Here is a 24,864-nt window from a genome sequence, read left to right as displayed (position 1 = left end):
CTGGAGCCACACCTCCTAGGGGGTCACCACCCAAGATATCCACCTGTCCGTCCCCCTCAACCTTGGTCTCCTGAGGTCTCCCCAGGAGGTAGTCCAGGTTGTCAGTCCCACCTGGCAGACCCTGAGGACTGTCTGCTGGGATTTAGCTGGATAATAATGAGGCTGGAGGGTTACCCAAAGTGACACCCTGGGCTCCACGGGCAGAAATCGGTGGCCCTCTCTCCAGGGGCCAATAGCCATTCCCACACTTCACAGCAATCAGCCACTTGCCACTTCCTGCCTCCAGGCAGAATCTGAGCCACTCTGTCCAGCTGAGGACTCTTTCTCTCCCACTTTGGGAGGTTTCAGAGGCCCCAAAGGGGCCTTTGATCACTCTCATTCCCCTATTTCCCCATCTGTCTTGGCTCCAAAACTTCTCACCAGCTGTTCTGCCTCCAGTCCTGGACCTCAGTTTCCTCAACTGAAAAGGAAGAGGTCAGCATGTTCTGCTCTAACAGGTCATGGCCCATAAGCACATGATGGCACACCCCACCCAAGAGGCTCAGGAACAGGGGAGGGAGAAGTGTCTGAGGAAGGTGGCAGGAAGCCCCAAAGGAGCCCTGGGCCCCAGCGCTAGGCAGAAGTCACATCAGCCGTCCCGAAAGACCCAAACTCAATAGTTACATGTCAAGGGGAACGTGACCCCAACTAGAACAAATGGGTAGGTTAACCCTACATGGGAGGGTGGGTTCCAAATCCAGGTGTGATATACATACGGTAACATTCACTTTAGGGTGTAGTTTTATGAGTTTTCACAAAGGCAGAATCATGTAATTGCCACCACATTCAAGACAGAACAGTTGCATCAATACGCCCAACTCCCCTGTAGCTCTAGTCAAGCCACCCGATTCTTAGTCAACCCCGATCTCTGTCCCTACAGTTTTAACATTTTCCAAAATGTCATATAACTGCAACCATACAGAATGTAGCCTTCTGGGTCTATGCCTTTCACTCAGCTGTGACTCACCTGTGTTGTTTGTATCAGGAGTTCTCTTGTTTCCACTGCCAACTAGCTTTCCAAGGTATGGATGGACCAGGGTTTGTGTATCCGTGCGACACTCGGACATTTAGATTGTTTCCACTTTGACACAATCATGAATAAAGCCACTATAGATATTTCTCCTCAGGTTTTGATATGAATCTAAGTTTTCATTTCTCTTGGATAAATACCTAGGAATGGAATTGCTGGGTAATACGGTAACTGCACATTTAACCTTATAAAAAGATGCCAAAATCCAGAGACACCATTAGTGGCTGCCAGGGGGCTGGGAGTGGGGAGAGAATGGGGAGTGACAGCTAATGGGTATGGGTTTTCTTCGGGAGTGATAAAAATTTTCTGGAATTAGATAGTGATGATGATTGCACAACTTTGTGAATACACTAGAAACCAAATAGAGTACTTTTAAATGGTAAATTTTATGGTGTGATTTTACGTCAATAATAAACAAACTACCAAACTTCCAAAAACGGCCATGCCACTTTACACTCACATCAACAGTGTATGAGAGTTCTGGCCTGGGCCAGTTTGAAAGGCGAGAAGTCCCATAGCTCATTCTGGGTTGGGAGGCAATGAGCAGCAAAGGCCCTGAGATAAGACTGAGGGAGCCTGGGCTACAGGACTCCTGGGTGGGCAGGGGAGTCGGGGGGGCTTGGAAGGGGGCTGACACTGTCTTCCGCAAGGTGTGGGCCCCTGGACTCCAGGGCAGGGGCTGGCTAATGGGCAACGGTGACCCTGGGCTACAGCAGAGCCAGGCATCCATGACCTAAGTCCCCACCCTACCCATTGGGGGGCTCCACATCCCTCTTCTTGCTCCTAGAGAAATGAAGGAATTCTCACTGGCCTGGGCCACAAGGGGCAGAGACTAGGGGTCGCCTTGCCCATAAGCATCCCCAACCCTGGTCCTCTCCCAATAGGCCAGGAAACTGATGCCTCTGTCTTTCCAGCTCCCTTGCAGCTAGGGGGCACCATGTGACCTGGGTTGGACCTGTGCAATATGGAGAAGTCCCTCAGAAGGTGTGCATGAAGGCAAAGCTTCAAGAAGAGTGTGCCCTAATACCTCTCTACCTGAATCATGGCTGTGAGGTTGGAGGGGATGCAGCCATCTTGAGACCACGAGGCACAAGCATGAAGACAAAATCCAACGTGCTAAATCCAAACCGCATGAAACAGCACTTCACACTTACTAGGATGGCTATAAGCAAAAAGATGGACGATACCAAGTTTGGCAAAGATGTGGAGAAACTGGCATCCTCATTACACTGCTGGTGGGAATAGAAAATGGTGCAGCCATTTTGGAAAGTAGTCTAGCAGTTCCTCATAACGTTAAACATAGAACTTCCATCATGACCCAGCAATTCCACTCCTAGATATTTAGCCAAAAGAATGGACAACATAGTTCACACAAAAACTTATACACAAAACTTATACAGCAGCAGTATTCTCAACAGCCAAAGCGTAGAAACAACCCAAATGTTCACCAACTGAGAAACGGATAAACAAAATGTGGTATATCCATTATGTGGAATATTATTCTGCCATAAAAAGGAATGAAATTCTGACACAGGCCACCAATGTGGATGAACCTCAAAAACATTATGCCAAGTGAGAGAGGCCAGACACAAAGGCCACATGATACATGACTCCATTTATATGAAATGTCCAGAATAGGCAAATCTGTAGGGACAAAGTCAGTGGTTGCCAGGGATGAGAGGGGAGAGGGAGAGTGACCTAATGAATCTGGATTTCTTCCTGGAGTGATAAAAATGCCCTGAAATTATATAGTGGTGAGTATCGCACAACTTTGTGAATATATAGAAACACACTGAAGTGCACATTTTAAAGAAAATAATTTTAAACGAAAAAAAATCTAAACTGTTAGGGAGGAAAAGAACCCCTGAAGACATCACTGTGCCCCCACTCCAGTCCCTGACTGCCTACCCACAGGCTTTTTCTTGTGAGGAACAAATAAATCCTTTGTTTAAGTCTCTGTAGTCAGGTTTTCTATTACCTGGACCCACACATACTCCTAACTGAAGGACTCATGCCCCTCTGCCACCCGGTGAATCTAGAGGGGGCTCTGTACACCGGGCACGACTCATCCCAGGCTGGTGGCTGGGATTCAGCTCAATGTCAGTTTATCTGGCACAGGCAGTGCTGGCCTCCAGAATACCACACATGCATGCACATACACACACGTGCGTGCATACTATCAATCATGTGTGTCTAAATAGCCCCAGGGATTAACTGTTCTGAGCTTCCACACTTGTGCTCTCTCCAGGCACACCAGCTGCCCTTCACGAGGGGAAACCCCCAAAATTGTGCTGTCCCCAGCCTAGGAGACATGGCACCCCCACCATCACCACCTCTGTCTCTGGACGTTCCTGACAGCCACAGCCAGACCAACAGAGGCAGCCCTTGGGGAGCATGGGCGCGAATCAGAGGAAGTTGGTATTGAAGGGTGGAAAAAGCCCCCCGTCCTCCAAGACCCTACCCCAAATGCCCTGACACCTAGCTCACTTCTAATTCACATCATAAGTTTGTACTGGACGCTCACTCTATGTGGCTCGGTGTTGGGGATACAGAGGGACAAGGCAGCATGCCTCGACACACTGGAAGGAGACAGGCAAGTCCAAGGGCAGTTGGAACACAATATGTGATGAGGGCTACGCAGGGTTAGTTCAGGGCCTGTAGGGACAGAGGGGACCCTAACACAGACTTGGGAGGGGCATCAGGGAAGGCTTCTGGGAGGAAGTGACATCCAAGCTGAGACCTGCAAGTGAGAATTAGCCCACTGAAATGGACAGGGAGCATTAAAACGTGTTCTAGGGAGAAGCAACAGCACATTGGAAAGCACAGTATTTCTAGAAACTGAGTGAAACTCATCATGGCTGGCACAGAAAACAGGCAGAGCCGGGCCACGCCCAGCCTGGGAGTGAGGCGACCAGCTGAAGGTCCGCACTGGACTCAACACAATACTCCAAGCTGGTCTCTGTGGGATGCCTTGCCACTTCTGTAGTGAAATGTTTACTTGGCCACATGCACAGTCATTTCCTGTCTCTGGACCTTTGTTCAAACTGTTGCCCCCACCCCTCCAATGCCCATCCCTGCCTACTCCTGGGTCTGAATCCCACCCATCCTCCAGGGCCCAGCAAAATTACCTCCTGCAGGCTGCCCTAGACACACTTGAGAGTGGGCTTGTCTCCCCTCCCCTGCAGCCCTACAGGGAGGGCAGGCTCTCCAGGAACCAGCTGCAGTGCCCATACCCGAGCAGCCCCAGCCATCTCATAATGATGCAGCTTACACACTCCAAGGGGGGAACAGGCCAAGGGCACTAACCAGTCCTACCCTGGGAACTTTCCCAGCTTGCAGCAGCAGAAACTGAGGCACAGCGTACCCCATGTTCCATGGGCAGAGGGTGTGTTCCCCAGAGGGGCGGGGGCTAAAAGCAAAGTAGGAAATGATGGTGTCCAGTTCCCCTCTGGGGTCATCATGTGACAAGGTGAGGAAACACTTCTGGAGGAAAAAGGGGTTCCAGGGAAAGTAACCTCACAGTGTGATCTGATCATAAATTCCTCACTGGGCAGGTCATGGTGGGTGACTAGTCACACCCCAGGCACAGAACTTCTTTAGTAAAAGGCTTATTTTCACCATAAGCATAGCCCTGTCCATGGTTTCTGTGCATCTAGGTTAACACACCTTTGAAATGCCCCCTATTCAGACCCCTCCTTCTGAAGTGTGACCACCCTCAAGAGAGCATATAATCTTAACCATTCCGTAACCCAATCCTCACCTTGCCTTCTCCCACCTTCATGTAATCTTCCTTATGTTCCCTCCCTAATTTCAGGTGCATAAAAGAAACTGCAAACTGTTATTCTCCAGAGCATTTGAGATCTTGCTCCCCAGCATATGTCAGTTTGGCTCAAATAAACTCTAATAAAAATTCTTTACAGGTTTGGCTGTTTCTTATGATAACACGCTCTTAACTGAAATGTCTACCAGCTTCCCCAGACTGAATGTGCTCATCCTCCCAAGAACCCTGCAATGTCTGGATAACCATCCTCATTTGTTCAAATGAAGCTCAGAGTGGTGAAGTTACTTATCTGAGGCCACACAGCAGGTCAGTGGTAGAACTGAGACTTGAACCCATGTCTGTGTGGCTTCAAAGGCTTTGGTTCCATGGTACCCTACTGTGAAGTGGGGAAGCCCCGAGGCAGCCAAAAGACCCCCCAAAGAGGGGCATGGCTTCTGACCCAGGGTGACATAGAGCATCTCTCCCTAGGATGTACTGAGAAGAGTGTTTTAGGGAGTGGCTGGCCCCAGATGGGCATGGCCCAGAATTAGAGGGAGGATGTGGTTGGTTAGCCCACCTGCCCAGAGGGCTGCATCCCCAGCTGGGAGCCAGGGCAACCACCTCCTTCCCAAAGGCCCTACTTCTCCCAACCTGGGCCTCTCTGCTAAAAGCTGCCACACCTGAAAAACCAGCTCCTGGATAAACATGATAGAGACATCAGACTGGCCCAGTCACAAGACCCCCTTGGAGTACGCCAGGACCACCCTGGAGCTGGGTGGGTGGGCAGGCATGGGTCCTGTCTGCTTAGGGCGCCACCCAGGAGCGCCCGAGGGCTCTTCTGCACGGGCTAACCTGCCACATTCTTTGCAGGCTTCCCACTGAGTACAGTCCATAGGTCGGAATGAGGGGTCCAGCTTTTGAGGACACAGGGTCTGGGGGGGCAATGGTGGGGTGCAGGGAGGAGGTGTGGGGGCAGCCCAGCTCCTCAGGAAAAGTCAATCATTTCTGCACAAAAAACAAAGTTAAAACCACATCTCTCACGACACCCATGCGAGCCAGACGATGACCCAGGGAGTGCCCTTTCCTTCGGGAGCCCTGAAAGCCCAACCATCTTGTTGGACTCCATCACTCGTGCACTGCCAGTCATGACGCCCACCTGGGAACCCTGCAGGGTTTCCAGATGGTCAAACTGAGGCTTAGCCAATGCAGCGGCCGATCAAGTCACACACAGCGGGCAGGTGGCAGAGCTGGAATCGGCCTGACTAGAAGTTTCCGTGACCAATTGAAATCTTAGCGCTGCGTGCACCAACATTCAGGAGAAACGCCACTGTTCATGAGGACCGACCACAGGCAGCGGTGCATCCCAAACCTAATATTTTATTTAGAACCCTAACAGTTAACTCAGACAAAAGTGGTCTTACTCTGGCCCAACGGCGGACACAGGGAGCTGGATGCCCACACGTCCCTACCTCCTTCCCCTTGGCAGCCCCCGGGGCCCTCCAAGGTTCTGAGGAACCCCACCGGCTTCGGTTACCGGAGCTGAGTCTTACACTGGCCCTGTACACCAGATGCTCTGTTCTCCTATTTACAAATGACCAAATGGAAGCACAGAGAAGTGAAGCCACTTGCCCGAGGTCACACAGCCCTGTTGTGACTGCCCTCCTTCCCTACCCCCAGAAGCCCTGCCCTTGTTTCAGGAAAAGAGTTTTAGCCCAAGCTAACAAGCCACAGGAGTGGAGACCAGAAACACATGGCCAGAGACCCCCAGCTTCCCAGGGGAGTGGGGCACACAGAGAAGGGCAAGACACCCCAGGGCACAGACAGCTCCCCTCCCTTCAGGCCAGCCCCCGCCCCCCAGCTGTCCAGGAGCCCACCAGCATGGCGGACGATTCAGCCCTGAGGGCAGCCACAGGCAGGTGTAATTTCATCGGGCCTCACTGTATGTGAGTCACCAGAACCGGAGGATGAAATTCCAGCTCTGCGGACAGAGGCATGCAGTTCTCCTGGTTCAGGTCAGCTCTGGATGGGGGTAGGGTGCAGGCAGTGACTTTGTGAAAATGAGAAAAGGGCACCCGCTCCTCTGGGTGGTCCTGAGCCAGAGCTGGGCTTGTCAAGCCAGGTGTGCTAGATCTCCACCCCAGGAGAGCGGGTGCAGCTATGTGGTGGGTCCACACGATGGAATACTACTCAGCAAGCAAAAGGAACCTGAGACAATGTGAGAGATGCATTATGCCCCATAAACCAAGCCAAACAGGCTGCAAACTGTGATTGCATTCATGTGATACTCTGGAAGATGCTATAGAGACAGAAAACAGGCCAGAGGGTGTAGGGGCTGGAGGTGGGGAGCAGAGGGGTCTGGCTATAAACGGGCTTGAGGAAACTTTAGGAGGAGATGGAATGTTCTACGTCTTGACAGGGGCTGGGCCACATGAGCATGCATTGGTCGATCTCCTTGGATGGCATACTTGAGACCTGGGCATTTCAGCAACTATGTAACAACAGGCAGGTGAGCCCCGCCTACCTGCCACCTGCGGTGGGATGCCAGCACCTCAGAGCCCTAGATGTGCTGCCTCTGCAAGTCTCACTGCTGCTGGATTGACAGGCAGATGGACAGACAGACACAGACCCCCCGCCTCCATAGACCCCAACCAGCAAACAGGCCTGGCCCTGTCCAAGCCTCCAGGAGAGAAGCCTGAAGGGTCTCTTCCAGCTGTGGGCCCAGCTGCTCCCGCTCTCAACTCCCCTGCCCTCCCCAACCACAGCCTGGCTCAGCGCCCTCAAGCTGGGACCTCTTACCTCTGGCTTCCCAGCCTGTCTCCACTCCACACCTGCACCAGAGTGACCCACATACCCAAGAGCAGCTGCAGAGTCCCCACAATGCAACACTGAGCCCCTCAAACCACAGTGCCACCTTGGGGCTCAGGCAGGACAGGGGTATCAACTCCATGTTACATGTGAGCATACGGCTGGACTGGTGGCAAGGGCATGAGCCATGAGACCCCGCCCCTCATTTCCTGGCCATGGGCCCCATCCTCCCACATTCCAGGGACCTCAGCACAGCACAGGCGCTAAGGGAGGAGGGTGCGGGGAGGAGGGCCCTACCTCAGATGGCAGCATGGCAGCAATTCCCAGCAACCACCTAGCGTCCCTCCAAAGGGATAGCCCCTCACACCTGTGACAGGCCCAGCAAGGACCTTCTCCTACCAGGGGCGCCAGGGACAGAACCTCCAAACATTGAAGGTGGGCATCCGAGAAACAGCCTTCCGGTGATCAGGTCTGGCTCTGCAAATCTTGACTGCAAATCCTGAGTTCGTTTCTGACAGGCTGGCCCTGGCAACTTCCCTCTTCCCAGCATCTCTTATTGTGCCGTATGAACCAGTGGCACAGAAGACAAAAGCAGGGCTGCACAGACTGGGGACCCTGAGCCCCCCACACCACCAGGCCTAACAGGAGATCTGCACCTTGGACCACAGACTGGAGAATGCCTGACCAAGGAAATTAGACTCAATCGCACTCCATACCCTCCCCCCGCAGCCTCCCATGGAGCCCTGACCCCAGCTCAGGCCCCAGCCACCCCGAGCCTCTCCCTCCCCCGTCCTCAACAGACCGCAGCTGTAGGGTTGCCAGATAACACAAGACCCCCGGTTCAGTCTGAACTTTAGATAAACGATGAGTTAACTTTTCAGTATAAGTGATGTCCCCAACACCGCATTATCCGTTGCTTATCTGAAATCCAAATTTAACTGGGCGTCCCTATTTTTATTAGCTAAATCTGGCAACCCGAAGCAGGTGGTCCTGAAGGAGGGAGACAGGTGGGCACGCAAACAGCTCTGGGTCAGCCAGGCCCAGCTCCAGCCCAAGAGGAATGGCGTTTGGAAGAAGAGCTCTCCTCTCTGCCTGAGACACTGCCACCAGTCACCCCAAGTCTGGTATGAACCAAGTACAGCCCACCAGCTCCTTCAGGAAATCTAACTCACCCCAGAGAACAGAGGCTCAGCCCCTGGCAGCACCCTCCCCCCAGGTCTCTGAGCTTCTGCTGTCATCACTATAACCCACAGCACAAAGTCTGAAAGGACACAACACCGGCCCCGGTGAGCAGCAGGATCAGATAGTCCCAGCCAGACATCACCACACGGAGGAAGCTGGGGGCCCAGTGCTGGGACCCACCAACACCTACACACAGACGTCTCCATGGTTATCCTGCCACCAAGGGGCACATCCATCCCACTGGAGGTAAACTGACCAGGTTCACCTCCTCCTTCTCCCCCACAGTCAAACCCTCTCCCCCCACTCTGCCCCTGCTTATGAATTCCTGCTGGGAATTCCCTTCCAGTCTCCCCAAGGTCCACGGCTCCCCACATCCTGGGAGGTCCTGAGCCCTTGGCCCAGGGTCCTGCTCTGCTCTCCGGTGTTTGTGAATTGACCCTGCAGGTCTTGTTCCTGGGTACCCCCTAAGGCCTCTGTGGGCCCCATCATGCTGGGCACACGCACCTGGATTGTCCCAAAGAAACTGACTGCGTCCCTGGCTGCCGGCCATCAAACAGAGATGCACGTGAATGGCCAAGAGTCAGAGAACTGAGAGAAGTGGGATGGATGGTGATACCTGGGCAGCAAAGCCCAGCTCAGGTTCAGAAGACACAGGGAACGAGGAGGCCCTGGGAAGATGATGAGCAGGAAGCTCAGACAAAGACCCTGGGATTCCTACCACTGTGGGGGACCTGCCCCAGAGACCGGAATTGAGGAACAACAGGAGAGTCTGCTTAGCAATGTGGGCCAAGGCTCTGGAGCAGGACTTCATTCATTCATTCATTCACTCACTCAAGCAGCCATTCACCAAGTATTTGGGTACCAGCCCTGGGGCACCAAGGAATCAAAAGCAAGTCTCAGTTCCTGCCCTGTCCCTAGGGCAACTGAGGAGATAGTCATGTAACCTCTGAGTGAGATCAATGTTGGGACAGAGGAAGGACAGGATAGCACGGGGACACAGAGGTAGCACCTTGGCCAGCTCTGGGGACCAACTCAGGCTTCTAGCCTGAGGACGTGACAGCCAGCTAAGACCAGACCAACGAGAGGAAAAAAACAAATTCTATAACCCCTGCCCCCCAACCCTCGCCAGACACGGCCATTACAGGAAGTTCACCTCAGGGGAAGGGTGGGAAGAACCTTCCAGGTAAGAACAGCATGTGCAAAGGCACTTCAGGAAAACCACAGGATTCAATGAGGGGACCGAGGAAGCCTGCGTGGGCAGATGAGAGCTGGAGGAGATGAACCAGACCGAGAATGGGGATGAAGCAGATGCGGTCTGTGGTTCCAAGGTCGCACTTAGGGCATGATCGCCCCAAACCATCACCCACCATGTCACCCTGAGATCCTCACCTAGGGTCTCTGATAACCAGGCCACGACCAAACTGAGCCACCCTGGCTGCTGGAGACAGGCTGGCTGCAAGAACAGCTGCCTCCGAGCGGAGCCCCCTATGTTCACATCTGCCTTCCCAACTATTTCAAGCACTGTCACCGTGTCAGGGGCTAGCCCAGCTCTGGGAGACTGCCTTAAATGAACACATAAAAAGTATCTGTGATTAGCACATTGCAATAAATGTCCCTTCCTCCAGCATCTAGAGAACAGCCCTCTTAAGTAGGTTAAGTGCACCCCTATAATGCTGTCTGTAAGGCCCAATTTTACAACCTTCCCCCCCCAAGTTCTCCCACATTTTGGATGAGCGGCTAGAGTGCCAATCCTCCTGGTTTCCGCTGCTGGGGCCCTCTGGGACCCACTGAGTCAGAGCTGCGACTTTCTAGGTCACTCTCAGAGCAGGCTCCAGAATGGGGTGTGGTCTTAAGCCTCCCACATCCCAAAAGCAGGTTGGGGGTTCCAACATCCTATCGCCTTGGGCCAGGCCTGTCCCATGGTCCACCTGTCCCTGTTCAGGAGAGGTAAGTCCACCTCAAACCATCCTGGGCCCTGCACTGGGTGGCTCAAGAGGGCCACCTTACTGACCCCATCCTTGCTGTCGCTGTTCTGTGCCCATCCCCTCCCAGCCAGCAGCCAGCAGCCACCAGCCTCCCAGCCACCGCTGCCTCCTGCTCCGAATAAATAATCGATGCTGGTGCCCTTTCCCTTTGGGAATGACGCTGCTGAAATAAATGGGCTGCTCTGAGGCACCTCCCAAGCCCCGAAGCCCAAGGCCAGTACTGAGGAGCGAGCAGTCCTAGCCACCCGGCCACCAAACACACAGAGGAACACGATGGCTGGAGAGGGTGAGAACAGCTTCTGGCCACCCCTTCCTTCTGCCGTGAGCAGTAAGAGAAGCTCTGGCAGGTGCCTGCTGTCCGGGCCTACCCCTCACCCTGCTGCCAGGCCCAGAGCAATCACAGGGCAGCCCCACACCCCACATCACCAGTGCCACCCTCCATCCAAGGATCCAAGGCTAGTGCTTCCCCCACGTGCCCAGCAGGGAGACCCCTACAAACTGTGCTCCCTGACTCTGGCTGTGATTGGGAGCCTCCAACCCCAGGTCTGGTCCTGGGAGGCTGGGTCACAGGGCCAGACCTCCAGAGCTCGAGCCCCCTCCAGCACCGCAGAGAGGGCACTCTCAGATGCATGGTCATCCTCTGGACCCAGGGCATCATCCCTTTCCCTAGCTGAAGGTGGGACTGGGGAGCCCAGGAGAGGTGTGAAGCCCATCATTCCCAGGGATTCAGGATGGGGGGTGGGCATCACGCACCCTGTGGCTCCTCCACTGCCTGGCCTCCCCACCCATCTGCAAAACTCAGACACTGCCCACAGACGGGGCGCCCCAACTTGCTCCTCTGAACCCTTTGTCCCCCCCACACACACTGCCATCCTCTGAGACTCCTGCCCCCCACCAGTGGTTCAGATGTTACCGCTCAGGCCAGCCCCCTCCCCGAAGACCCAAACAGTGTGCTGGGCCAGTACTCGCTGTGTTAGACTCAGCCTGCGAATGGGGGGCACGGGCCAGGGGATGGCCCAGCCCGAGGAAGGCAGAGGTGGGGGGACCGCGGCCTTCCCAGCCCCCTCGGCTCCCACACGGGAGCGACCGCCTCACGGGCAGCACAACTGACCTCATTCGCCAACTGCAGCAGCCTGCGGGCGCCCGCTGCCCGCCTGGGACGCCCCCCACCTCCGGAAGGGCCGGGGGTGACAGCTCCCTATTCCCACACCCTCCCGGCAGGTGGGGGCGGCCGTGCCTCCCCTCCCCCGGCCCGAATTATAATCCCAGTCACGTGCCTCGCAATGCACCCAAAAGCCGGACCCAGATTCTGTAACACCTTGAGGGGGAGGGGCGGGGGCCACGGAGGTTGGAGGAGAGGGGAGAAGGGCCTGGGCGCCCGCCCCCCGCAAAAGTTTCTCCTACCTTGGAGGATCCCCAAGCGCTCCTGCCAGCGGCGCCCCGGCCCCGGCCCGCGGCCAGGACGCAGCCTCCTGCCGCTGCCTCCTTAATTAATCCGGGAGAATGGGGGACGGCGCGGCAGAGGAGGCGCGGGGCGGCGCGCGCGGCGGGGGCGGGCGGGCGCGGGGCGCGGGCCGGGGAGGGGGCCGCGGCGGGGGCTCTCGGCCGGCCGGGGGGCTGGCGCTCGGCGGCCCCCACCCCCGGCGCGGGCTGCGGCGGAGGGCGGGGCGCGGCGCGGGGAGCGGAGCCGAGAGCGGGAGCGCGGGGAGGCTCTTTGTTCTGTAATCCCAGTAAGATTGCCAGCCATTCGCCCCGGCCCTAATCCCAGCCCCGCGCAACACCACCCTCCATTGGCTGCCATTTACATACGGGATTAGCCCGCCCGGCCCGCCCCGCGCCCTGGCCTGGGCACCGCGGGGGGAGTGCTGCGCCCCCGCCCCGCGCCCCGCGCGCGCGCTCGCGCCGCCCCAGCGCCCGCCACTAAGGGGGCCTGCGGGAGGGGCGCTGCGACCTCGGCGCCCCCTGGCTGCCCGGCGAGGCCCCTCCGTAGCTTCAGTGCTGGCCACGGACGGATTAGGAAGCCGGGGCTCAGAGACCAGGCTGGAGGGTCAAGGTCACTCAGCGGGCGCGGGGAGGATCCCAGGAGAAGAGACCGGGGCCTGGAGTGACCGTAGGCCGGCGCGCGTCGTCTGGGGAAACTGAAGTCAGCACGGCTGGTCACTCCTGCCTTGCCCAGGTTATCTTCCGGTGGCGTGGCCCAGGTACCTCTTTCAGCCTTTGTCCCCTGGCATGTGAAGGAAGGCAGTGACATGCCCAAGGTCGCAGCAGATCCAGTTGGACACCGCAGGTCCCATCTTGTCTCTGGGCAGCCCTCCTCCTGATCCCCTGACCCAGGTTTTTGCCACCACTTTCCCCCACCATACCAGGCGTCCTTCGGAATCAGGAAGCACACTTCCCATCTCTCCAAGGCCATACATGTTAACTCAGCACAAGGAGTGCCCTGAGCCCTGTGCTAAGCCCTTGCTGTGCCGGACATTGCAGGGAGGGACACAAACCAGGCAGGCCCCAACCCCAGGGAGCTCCTGGCCTGGATGGAGAGAGCCAAATGTGGATTGGGAATCTACTCTGTCCTAGCAAAACCCGCAGGGTCTCCCCCCAGCCCCCTGGGGCCCTGTTGAACACATGGTGGGCACTTGGTTAAGGCTAACCTTGGCTGGCCAGGGCTCCTCCTGGCAAGCCCACAAGCCTACCAGACTGCGCTTTTCCCTGGCAGGCCATGTTGGCAATGCCCAGGCCAAGGCTGAGCCCAGAGGGGCTCTGGTGTCCCCTGGATGGCTTGCCCACAGAGAGTATTGACCAGAGAAGTGGGGATTAAGAATGAGGTACACTCACTCTATCCCGCGCCGCCCCCCTGCCCCCTTGGAGTACCTCCTGTTCTCCCTCATCACCAGGAGGCACCTTGTTGTGTGGTCCTTAGACCCACATCCCCACCCGCCCTGTGCTGGCCTTGGTATGGCAATATGGCCGAGGGGAAGAGCCAAGGCTGGGAGCCTGACTGTTCATGTTCACCTCCTGGCTCTTCCTTTCACCACTGTGTGACCTAGGGCAAGGCAGTTCATCTCTCTGAGTCTCCACTTCCCCCTTCCTGCAGCCTCTCAGTCAACTGTAGCGTGGCCCCAGGGTGGATGACAGTGGTGATGGGCTCCCTTGTTAAGCGTCTACTAGGTGCTGGGCAGAGTGTGTATCAAATAGCTGTTCTTACACTAAGCCTAGAAGAGGGGTCCTATTGGCCTCGTTTTACAATGAGGTGAAGTGACTTGCTTAGGGACATACAACATGTGAGTGACACTGTTGGGATTGGCTCTATAGTCCTCATTTTGCCCATTGTCCTGTGGTCCCTCCATCACATCTGTACCTGCCCATGAGGTGCTGATGGTAAGGCATGGCCTCAGTGGGCCTGGCCGGGGGAAGCTGGTCTCAGAAAGAGCTGGCTGACTAGGCTGTTGGTTTCTGGACAGAAAGCTTCCTGGACCCTAAATCCTGGGGCAGAGTGCCAGAAGCCTCTGGAGCCAAAGGCCTAGACAGCTGAGGCTTGCTGTGTGGTCAGTACTGCCCTCTGCATGCAAAATCCAGAGCAGCAGTAATACAAGTGGAGCACCAGGGGTGGATGCCTCCACCCTCCTGCCTCTGGGCTGTCTTCCCAGTGGGAACAGCCCGCCTGACCGAACCTTGTCCAGGCAGAGACTGTGGGCAGTGTGGCACAGCAGAAGGCCCTGGCTTGGCATGTCTAGGCTCCGTTCAGCCGCATGTAACTGGGGTATAACGAATGGCTCCACATTCACTGGCTGTGTGTCCTCAGCCAAATCAATTGGCCTCTCTGGGCCTCAGCTTCCTCATCTGTAAAATGGAGCTAAAATAGTCCTTCATAAAATTGCTGTGAGGATTAAATGACATATAATACAGCAAAAATGTTTAGCGTGGTGCCTGGAGTATATTTGTTGCTTCATCTAGGGACGTCAGGCTCAGAGTCTGCTTGAACTGTTCTTCTGGGATGGGCAGCAGTTGCTCCCTCAGCTGCAAGGAGAGTTTGGTTGAGAAGTACTTGCAAGTGGCTACTCCTCACCCTCAGGAATTTCTCCTGCCAGGCTTATGAAGCCCATTTGCACTGGCCCTGCCACATCCTGCCCCACACCAATCCAGGTCCCCGCCTACTATGCAGGTGTGGAAACTGAGGCTCCTCTCGCTGCCTTCTTCTTAACAGCCTTGAAGCCACAGGACTTCTCCTGTTACAAAGTCCTTTCCATGCCCGTGTTCACTTAACCATGTGTGCCTAACAGTACCCATTTCACAGATGGGAATGTAGAATGTAGGGTCATTTGCAGAAGTGAATGATTATGTAATGGGGCGTCCTGTTTCCCCATCAGCCCAGGAATGACCGAAAAAGGAGCTGGTCTCTTCTTCCTGGCCATGTATGTTCCAGGTTCTCTGACCAGCAAACTGGGTTCCAGGGAGAACTGTCCATATGGACTCAACCCCCTGCTCCCCTGCGGTTTGGGCCCAGACCTGGGTCCCTGATCTCCTCCATGTATCATTTCCTTTCCCACGATTCTGGGCCAATTCTGGCTCTTTGTTCCTTGAAGGTAAGACTCCATGGGGATAGGAAATAGAGAGACAACCCAGCCATCCCTAACAAGGTAACCCTTCTCTGAACATTAGGGCAAGCCCAGAGGGAGCCTGGAGCTGTGATGCCCTGTATGTGACCACAAGGGACTAACGATGAGGACAGTGAACCCGACACCCTCATCTTTTGGGTAAGTGCACTGCTGTACTGAGAGGTGAAAGACTGCCTGCAGGAGCTCAGGGTGAGCGGCTGGGGTAGACCTCAGGACTCTTTACCCCACCTGCCACTCCTTTTCACCATCTCTATGGCTTTCCTTGTATTTTCGTCAATATGATTTTATCTGGTAATTGCTATTTATCCTTTAAAAATGAGATGAATGGCTCTGGAATCAACTACCCATATTTATTTTCAGAGCGGCATATCTCTTATTCCATCATAGAAACCAAAGGGAAAATAAAATTCGATATTTGGAAGTATGCTTTCAAAGACAGCATAGCATGCAGGATCCATGAGACAAGGGCAGACGAGGTGGCCATAGGTGGTAGCCTCCATGTTAACTGTCTCTACCGGCCAGGGCGCGTAGGTGTCGTGTGGGCTGCACAGGGGCAAAGTGTAGGGGATGGGCTTGTTTGGGGGCCCCAGAATCTGTGACTTAAATCTCCAGCCCCCTTTCCCTACGAAGGGCCACCCCAGGCCTCCTGGCATCTCCTTTCATCCGTCTGGGCTCTGTTCTCCTGGACCTTTGTCTCCATGGCTTATCTAGGCTGCTGAGGACAAACCATTTCCTTCACTGAGGTCTTTGATCAGCAGAGTGACCGCTTAGAGTCCTCCAAACCTTCCAGAACCCCCAAAATAAAGCCCTAGTGTTGGGATTTTAGGCACCCTGGCAAACTGGAGCGGGACAACTGGGACGCAGGGAGGTCTTCCTTTCAGATGTGGGCAGGTCTGCAGCCAGCCTCGCAGGCACTCGGCTTGGCCCTGGTGAGTAGTTGAGGGGACTGCTGGCCAAAAGAAATAAGTGACCCACAAATGCACGCCACAGAGGAAATTTTAAATTTCCTTGTAGCCACATTAAAAAATTAAAAAGAAACAGGTGAAATTAATTTTAATAACGTATTTTATTTAACTCAACCTATCCAAAATGTGCTCATTTCAACGTGTAATATTTTAAAAAATTAAGATACCTTACATTCTTTTCCTTACACTAAGTCTTCGAAATCCAGTGTTTGTTTCACACTTGCAGCACATCTCAATTTGGATGAAACAGACTTTATTATGTGACTCGTGGCTACTTATTGGATCATGCAGGTCTGGGGGATAGTTTTCCAACTCTTTTTAAGCCACAGAGCCTTTTTCCAGTTGATTCTCATATAGAAGCTCAGATATAAGAGGTGCACATGGTGCTGCACTGGGTGGGAGCAGGAGTGAGGGTCCTGGAGCCGCCCTTATGAATATGACTAATAACAATAACTGACATTTATTGACTCCTTACTCTAAGCCAGGTGTGGTGCTTAACGTTTCACATCAGGCCCCTTCTATGGAAGAAATAGGCTCAGATAGGTGCCTGAGGTCATGTCTAACATGCTGTCCAGAAGCGGGTATTACTGAGGCTGCGGTGAGGCCTCCCTGACCCCTAGCTGGGAGGGCCTGGGACAGGGGGGACAAAGGCATTGCCTCTTATGTAGCCCCCCACAAGGGACCCCTGCTTTCCAGGTCCCAGCACCTCCAGCCTCTTACCTGGGCCCAGCACCTCCCCTCTCCCCCCCACCATAGCCTCCCAACCACAGCAGGAACCAGCAGGCTTTATTTTCTAGCAAACACCAGGCAGCTGCTCTGCTAAGCAAATTTAGTTATAAATCAGTGAAGATTTAGGACAACTTCAGGGCCAAAAAAGGAAAAAGAAGGGAAAAGCACTTCAAAGCAACTTCCCCAGACACTCAGAAAAACAAGGTCTGTTGGAGAGCTATGGGGGGACTTCTGCTTGGTGTGTGTCTCAGTGGAGGGCTGGGCGGAGAGGGGACACCAAACAGCCAGGCACCCTCTACCTGCTAGAAGTCTAGCACGGCAAGAAGCTGAAACTCAGCTGCATCTTTAGGGTGGTTTCTTCTCTGAGCCTCAGTTTTCTCACCTGCAGAAGAGGTTGTGTTACAGCCCAAGGCCTACAGTGAGTTCAGCCCCAGCCTAGAGCTTGGCACACAGATAGGGATCGGATGTGGCAAGTGGACGAGCTGGAACTGGGGGTCATGTGAGAGCATCTTCCATCTCAGCCCAGCTGTTGACCTTGGGGGACCTGGGCCTCAGTTTTCTCACTTGTATGCTTGTTAAACGCACAGGTCCAGATCCTTCTAGGAGGTGCATTGGCTCAGACGTGAGGGGTACAGAGGTCTGGGACTTTGCATTTGTACAGAGTCCCCAGCTCTTTGTGACTCACATGCCAATTCAGGAGTATTGAGCTTCATGCTCTCAGAGCCATTTGAGCTCTGGCATCTGTGGTCTAACCACACAGCCATGCGGCACCGGCCCACAGCCACCTCCCTTATGCCACAGGGCACTCAAGGCTGGCTCCTCTGTCACAGGCTGCCAGACTAGCCCTGAGGAGGTAGGGCCCTGATTCCATGCCAAAGTGCACCTCTGCCCCAGGCGTCATGTACACTGTGTCCCTGTTGCTGGGAACTCTGGGCCAGCAGTTATATGTACAGCAATGAAGGGGCCCTGGGCCCTGGAGCCGGAAGGGGCACACGACTCAGCCTGAGGAGGGAATGGGGATTGCAGAGGCCCCTGGGAATGGTGAACCAACTGGACAGCCCCCTCCAGCCTCCATGCCAAAGACCCACTGGTTCAGGGCCCCAGCACGTGCTAAAATAGTTCTCTCCCACCCCAGGATTATCTGGGAACCCAAGACCCTGCTGCACCCCCACTCCCCACCCCAGGAGAAGACATCACACAGATCTCCCTTTTTTCCCCACCAGCCTTTTCTAGCCCCCACCCCCTCCAAGGGAAGGTCTGGCCCAGGCCTTGGAACCAAGTCCTTGCTTTTGCATCAGGGAGGCCTTTGCATGGCGCCTTTGCATGCACAGTCCTAAACCTGCCTGCCCCCCAAGCGCAGCTTGTGCTGCAGATCTCAGCCTTCCTGAGTGCACTGACCGGGCCACCCACCCCACCCAGGCCCTCAGAGAGCACCTGGCCTGTTCAAAACTTTACATGGGGTGAGAGATTATTTCATCCCTGTCTAACTGATTACATTCTAAGCTCATGTGAGGGCAGAAGTTGGGGGCGGGTTGGGGGAGCTTGTGCACCTCGGCAACCCCAGTGTCCAGCCGGGCACACAGTAGAGTTCTACAAACATTTGCTGAATGAATGAAGGAAAGAAAATGGACATCATCTGTCTGCTTTCAGGTGACTTGTTGGTCTCTATTTCTCTCCATCTGTTTGTTGCTCTTTTTAGGTAGTTCCAGTACAATGTGTGCGTGGGTCTGTTTCTATGTCCTTGTTTGTGGCTTGGCCTCTGTCTCCCCTCCCATACTCTCTCCGTGTCTGATCCCAGCTGTCTCTCTCGATTGTCTCTGTCTCTGTCTAAATCAGCTCTGTCTTTCCTGTGATCTCGCTGTCATTTCTCTCTTTCTTTCTCTCTCTCTCAGCCTTTATCTCTCTCAGCTATCTCACTCAGGTCTATTTGTCTCTGCCTCTGGGACTCTGTCTCTGGGGGTCTCTGTGTCCATTGCTCTCTGCATCTCTCTCTCTCTCTCTCCGTGTGCCTCTGTCTCCGTCGTCTCTGCTCTCTGTCTCTTCCTCTGATTCTGTCCGCTGGAATCTTTCAAGAACAGCGAGAGGCATGTAATTGAGCTAGGGCCGTCTCCATGGTTGCAGCTGTGGAGTAACTGAAAGATCAATTTGGAATGACTGTCTCTGTAATAATTGTGCCTTAATAGTTTCTGTGAGGCATAGTGGGGCTCTGTGTGAGGTGGCCAGGACCGCTCTGGGACTCTGGCAGGGAAATGCCACCCGGAGCCCCCAGTATCCCTGGGCCAACCTCTGGAGAGGACACTTGGCCTTGGCTAGAAACAGAAGGGGGTGGGATCGAGTGAGTGGGGAGGGAGCCAGTCTCACCCCCCACACACCCTCCCAGAGGTTTTCCTGCCTCTGCTCCCACCGACTGTGCCCCGCTTCTGTTTATAATTTATGCTTATGATCAGAATTATCAGCAATAATGATAACATGATTATAATTGCCAAGCTGCCTGGCTCAATTGCAGTGCTGTTGGTAAATATTATGATAGAGAGTAGCATGAGGTCACTGCCTCCCAGAGCTTGAGGGACGCGTGGGGAATAGGAGTGCCACAGGGTTGCATGTCCCTCCCCTGCTTCCCGCCAAGCCACCCACTCCTCTGCAGACAACTCGCTGATTGACCATTTGCTCATCCATTTTAACACCCAACAATCCTCCCCATGTCTAACTGAAACCATCCCTGCTGCAGCCTAGGCAGTAGCCACTTAGATGCCTGAGGGCTGTGGGGCACATCATCTGTCGCCCCACCAACAGAGGGCACTCTAGAGCTGTGGTGTGACTTCCACGGGGAGGTGAGGCAGCCTAGAGAGGATGGTTCTTCCACACCTGAGTTGGATTTCACTGGTGACTTAGTGCCCCAGGAGCTCAGAGGTGGTCTGAGGGGTCTTGGCAGAGGGCTAAGGAGCAGGACAGCACCACTGCTGTAGGCACAGGTCCTGGGAGGCAGGACATTCCTGGCATCCAGAGACCCCCTTTCTGCCCAGGAGAAGTGAGGCTGGAGGCCTAGGCTAGGAGCAAGGACTGCAACCTGCCTATGTAAAAACAGTCCCTTTAAGAGAGCCCACCCAGATGCTCCAAGGACGGGGTGAGACGTGCCCGCTGCTGCCACCCAACAGCCCCACTCACTCCACCTGTGCCCCCCAACAGCCTGGAATCCCCGTCAGTCTCTGCTGTTATGGGGTCCGTGTTTAGAAAAGGCTGGTGGGCTCTGATAGTCTATGAGGCCGTGAGCAAGGACAGCAGTGCCCCAGGGGAGGGCCAAGGCAGCAATGAGGAGAAGCTCAGCAGCCCCATGTTCTGTCTGGGGACTCTGAGGCTCAGAGAGTCTTGCCCAACTGCACAGAGCAGCAAGTGGCAGGGCAGGATTTGTCCAGGGCCCATTTGTGGTGACTTGGAGCCTCCCGGACAGGACGAGCCAGCCAAGCCCTAGTCCCTGATGTGCTGCATTATTCATAAGCCTGACGTTCCCCCCTGGGCTAAACATTCAGAAGGAGCGTTTCAAATCCACTTGCCTGCTCTGAAAATAAATAAATGAGCAGAGAATGCTGGTGCTCATGGAGGCAGTGGGCCCAGACTCCTCAGAGCCCTGGAAAGCTCACAGATGGCCTCTTTCTGTCCCCTCACCTGGGGCTGCTGAATGGTGGGGCCAGAGACCCATGAGCTTGGCTAACTGGGCAGAGCCCAGAGAGGGCCTGAAGCCCCTCTCTGCCTACTTTCCCTGTCCTGGCCCTGGGGACAGACCAGCCCCCAACATCCCACGTGACTGTGGTCCTTGGGAGTTGTTGGGTTCTGGGCAGTTGGTACAACCTCCATGAACTGGGAAGCTGATCAGGCCCAGAGAAAGCCTCAGCTCCTTGCTAGAATCAGGCTGATACACCCTTAACAGGCACTATTGTGGCCTGAAAAAATAAGAGACACCACTCCGCTGTCCCCATCACCTGGAAGATGCCCTGAAGCCCCCTCCCCGACCCGCCCCCACACATCTCCAGAGAAGCATGTCACACAGGAAGGCCTCCGCACCTCCGTGTGCCCGGAACTCCAGGGTGGGCCTCCCAGAGGGATGTTGATTTAGTTAAATCAACATTGATCTTAAAAAGATTAGTGCTCTGGACCAAGGTCACAGAAAATGACCTTGGTTTCAATAGCAAGAGGGCAAATTGCAAACTGTCCATTTGAAGTTCAAGAGGGGTTGTCAAGTGGTCAGGGGTGGGTGGGAGCTGCACCTTCAACTGGGCTGCTGAGATGAGGGAGGAGAGGGGAAAGTAACCCAGGTGGAAAATGTAGGAGAATACATTCAACTAACTCTCAGCTCAGGTCCCCAAGGAGATGGGCAAAGCGTGTGTCCTTGTTCCCCGGGTGACAAAGGGGTGCAGTATACCGATGCAAGGAGCCAGGGGCTCACCCTCTGCACGTCCTTTCCAAAGCCCCATAACCGCAGGTCCCATCCCAGGGCCCCACCCTGCACCAGGGAGCTGAGTTTGGGCTGGATTTCAGCCCTCTTCTGCCTCTTGGTACAAACCGCCCAATCACTGAGGCCCTCGCCTGTCATGTCCCCCAAGACTGAAGGCTGGGACCCTTTGAGATCTCCGAGGGCATTCAGGTGACAGAACGGGACTGTTTGGTCCCCTCCGGAGCAGGGAGGCAGGCATTGCTGAGCAAGTGCAGGCAAGTCCCTTCTCTCTGCACCTCAGTTCATTCATTTGTGTTAGGCTGGTGCAAAAGTAATGGCAGTTTTTGCAATTGTTTTAATAAAACATGAGGACTTGAGCTAACATTTTGATAAATTTATCTCATCTTCATTCTAAATGGTCTAAAAGGGGCCAGCTAACCAGAACCAAAGGGAACCCAGAGATAAAGAGAAAGCTCATTGGCCCACTGGTTAAGAATACAAATTCTAGCTAAGCCCTTTCTAACTGTGTGTCTTTGGGCAAATAACCTCATCTCTCTGTGCATCAGTGACCTCACTGATCACATGGGATGAGGAGTTTGCCCACCTGGAGGAGGTGCCATGAGAACGAAGTGAGTTCCTGAGTGCTAAAGGATCAGAATGGTGTGTGGCATGTAGAAGGATCCAGGGCATTAGCTGCGAGGCCCCTACTCCCTGGCCTGGGCCCCATCCCACTGTAGCCTGAGGGACCCTAGTGGGGTGGTGGGCCAGACACCTGAGAACACAGACACACTGGACATCTAGACCGGCCATGCGAGGCTTCAGTGGTCTGGCAGGCTGTGGGCGGGTGAGCCAGGCTGAAGTGCAGGCCACACTGAGCTCACCAGGCCTGTGGCACGGGATTGCCTCCACAGGCAGCCCATCACCCCTAGGACCCCAGCACAGCATCTGCCCAGAGCAGAGCCACTTTCTAATTTGTTCAGAGCCCACCCGCTCAAGGCCGCTAGCCCCCTGCCCACTGGGCTCTCCTGAGAGGTGCCCTTTAACACTTCTGGACATCTTAGCCTCCTGCCCAGGCTCCCTGACAGCACTGTCCAGCTCGGAGAAACAGTTTGTCCAGGCCCAACCTATCTCAAACCCCGCTGAACCTGGAACTTCCTGTCCCCCATGATGGCCGAGATCGTCTCTCCCTAAGCTCCTGGTCATTTCCAGTTAGCTGTCCCCCACAGGCCAGGGCTCTGGCCTGTCTTGTTCTCTGCTCTATGTCCTGTACCCAGAGCACTGCAAGAAGAAGCTCAGTAGATGTGTGTTCATTGAATGAGGGGGTAGGGGCCTGTCTAGGGCCTGGACCGGGAGCACTGAGGACCCCCTCTCTGAGGCATGGTCTTCCACCCTCTCCTGCTCTGGCTCCTTTGGGGCCGGTGCCAAAGGCCTCCTGGAACTGCTGCTCAGGTGGTCACACTTGCCAGGGCCAGCCCGGCACTCGGAGAACCCTAAGGTTCCTGGACAGATGACCACCAGGTGTCCTCAAAGCCCCCTTGTCTGCCAACATTCTGTTCCCTTCTCCAGGCCCAGCTCTCTTGTCTCCACCTCCAGGAAGGAGTCTCTAATCTCAGGCTGGTCAGCCGCCTGGCTGGGCCCCTGCAGGCCCCCAGTACCCCTGCTCAATCTGCTTTGCAGAGAACTGGGAAAAGAAGAAAATACCACACGAGACACGCTTCTCCTGCCTGGTCCCTGAATGGTTCAGCCCCAGGGCTGGGGCCAGCTATATAACTCCAGAACAAAAACGTGGGGTACACTGTTCAAGAAGCAGGAAAAATGTGTCCTTAAAAGTACTAAAACATAAAACGTTTTCCTTCTGTGGTCTCTCTTTTGACTTCTCGTGGTGTTTTGTTTGTTTTTTAATTTGCTATTTGATGTCATTCTAAGTACAGAAAAATTAAAAATTTCAATTATTCACATTTTGACATCTCTTTTTTTTTTTAACTTTTATTTATTTTAAGTGTGTTTTTCCAGGACCCATCATCTCCAAGTCAAGTAGTTGTTTCAGTCTAGTTGTGGAGGGCGCAGCTCACAGTGGCCCATGTGGGGATCGAACCAGCAACCTTGTTGTTAAGAGCACCGTGTTCTAACCAACTGAGCTAACCGGCCGCCCCGACATCTCATTCTTTACCATTCATTTTTATGTAGTTCAATGCCAGTCTTGAATGCAGCTATAAGAACATTTAACTTGTATGTAGAATCACCAAATTTACACAATTCATATTGTGGCTTGTATGTGCATATATATATTTCATTCTCACCCCAACAGTGGAAACACTGCACACAAGTAACTCGACTGTTTTTATTTCACTTCTTGATACACAACTATCCCTCCGCCTTTGGCTTATGATATGTGAGGAAGGACTAAAAGGAAAAGAAACTATGAGTTGCCCTATCTTTCCTTTTCCTTCAGTGTCATCATTTTGGCTAATACGGGGAAGTAACAAGTAAGAAAGGATATGGTGGGGTGCCTTGGTTCTCTGTGTTTCTTAGAAAGCCATTGCCTTCCTTCTGCATTTGGAGCAAGGTTTGGTTTGAAGAGAAAGCAGGGCCTCTCACGGCCCCCAGTGGTTCCTTGATATGAGATACTTACCTTGTATTTGCTTGAGTCTTACTGAACTGCCCATCCTGGGTCCACCGAAATTCCCTGCCCATGGGGCCTCACCAACGCTGTATGTGAATATGACGGCACGGAAGGGACAAACATGTCCTGAGTACCTGCCCTGGTCCTGCTCCTGCTCGCTGTCACGTTGGATTCACTTACAGAACACACATTCAAAGATAAAATGATTAAGAATTTCAAGATGGCAACTGCAGAGCATTAAACCAAGCGTGGAACCCTGAGCACAGGACCTTGTGTGGCCCAAGAAGCTGCCCCTGCCAGCGAGAGCAGTTCGCTCATTGCCTGTTTGCACATCGACCCGCAGCGCTGTTGCTTTTTTCTGCCAGAATCCTAGGGGCCAAGCTCAGGCTTGCCTCCCTCCCCACTCCACCGAAGGCCAGTCAAAGCCATTGCCCCCAGCATGGTCTCCCTGGGTCATGGGCCCAAGTTTCAGCTTCAGAGCCCATTTGCTATCCCCCACTCACTCCTCTCTCCCAGAAACTAGAAACCAGAAACCTTTCTCCCCACCCCTGCCACTCAGGAGTTGTGCGGCCTTGGGTGGCTAGCTCCCCTCTGTGAGTCTCAGACAGCAGCGATGCCACGGGCTCCCTGACTTGCTCTAAGAGCTTGCCATTGGCCAGGCTGGTGGGGGACCGGGGGTGGGGGGGCAGTTGTCCTCTCTCATC

The 24,864-nt window shown here is 54.4% G+C and overlaps 1 protein-coding gene and 1 long non-coding RNA gene across 8 annotated transcripts in view; one reads left to right on the top strand and one right to left on the bottom strand.

Moving 5' to 3' along the window:
- GTF2IRD1 (GTF2I repeat domain containing 1) overlaps positions 1-13,118 on the bottom strand; it is a 104,056-nt gene extending 90,938 nt beyond the window's left edge. For 2 of the 7 annotated variants that reach the window (XM_074328435.1, XM_074328437.1), the window contains exon 1: positions 13,007-13,118. The gene's annotated coding sequence lies outside the window, so the exon portion shown is untranslated. Of the gene's footprint in view, positions 1-11,912; positions 12,014-12,205; positions 12,359-13,006 lie in introns of those variants that run through there. The other 5 variants (XM_074328432.1, XM_074328434.1, XM_074328433.1 and 2 more) reach the window with 5 other exon arrangements.
- Positions 12,653-23,386, top strand: LOC109460000 (uncharacterized). The gene is made up of 3 exons (XR_002139471.2): positions 12,653-13,002; positions 15,458-15,552; positions 23,104-23,386. It is a non-coding gene; the product is annotated as an uncharacterized LOC109460000 (long non-coding RNA).
- The last annotated feature ends 1,478 nt before the right edge of the window (positions 23,387-24,864 follow it).

Source organism: Rhinolophus sinicus, linkage group LG03 (genome assembly GCF_036562045.2).
Source record: "Rhinolophus sinicus isolate RSC01 linkage group LG03, ASM3656204v1, whole genome shotgun sequence".
In the NCBI taxonomy this organism is placed as follows: Eukaryota; Metazoa; Chordata; class Mammalia; order Chiroptera; family Rhinolophidae; genus Rhinolophus; species Rhinolophus sinicus.
The sequence above is the reverse complement of the archived record's forward strand: the minus strand, read 5'-3'. Positions and strand labels throughout refer to the sequence as shown.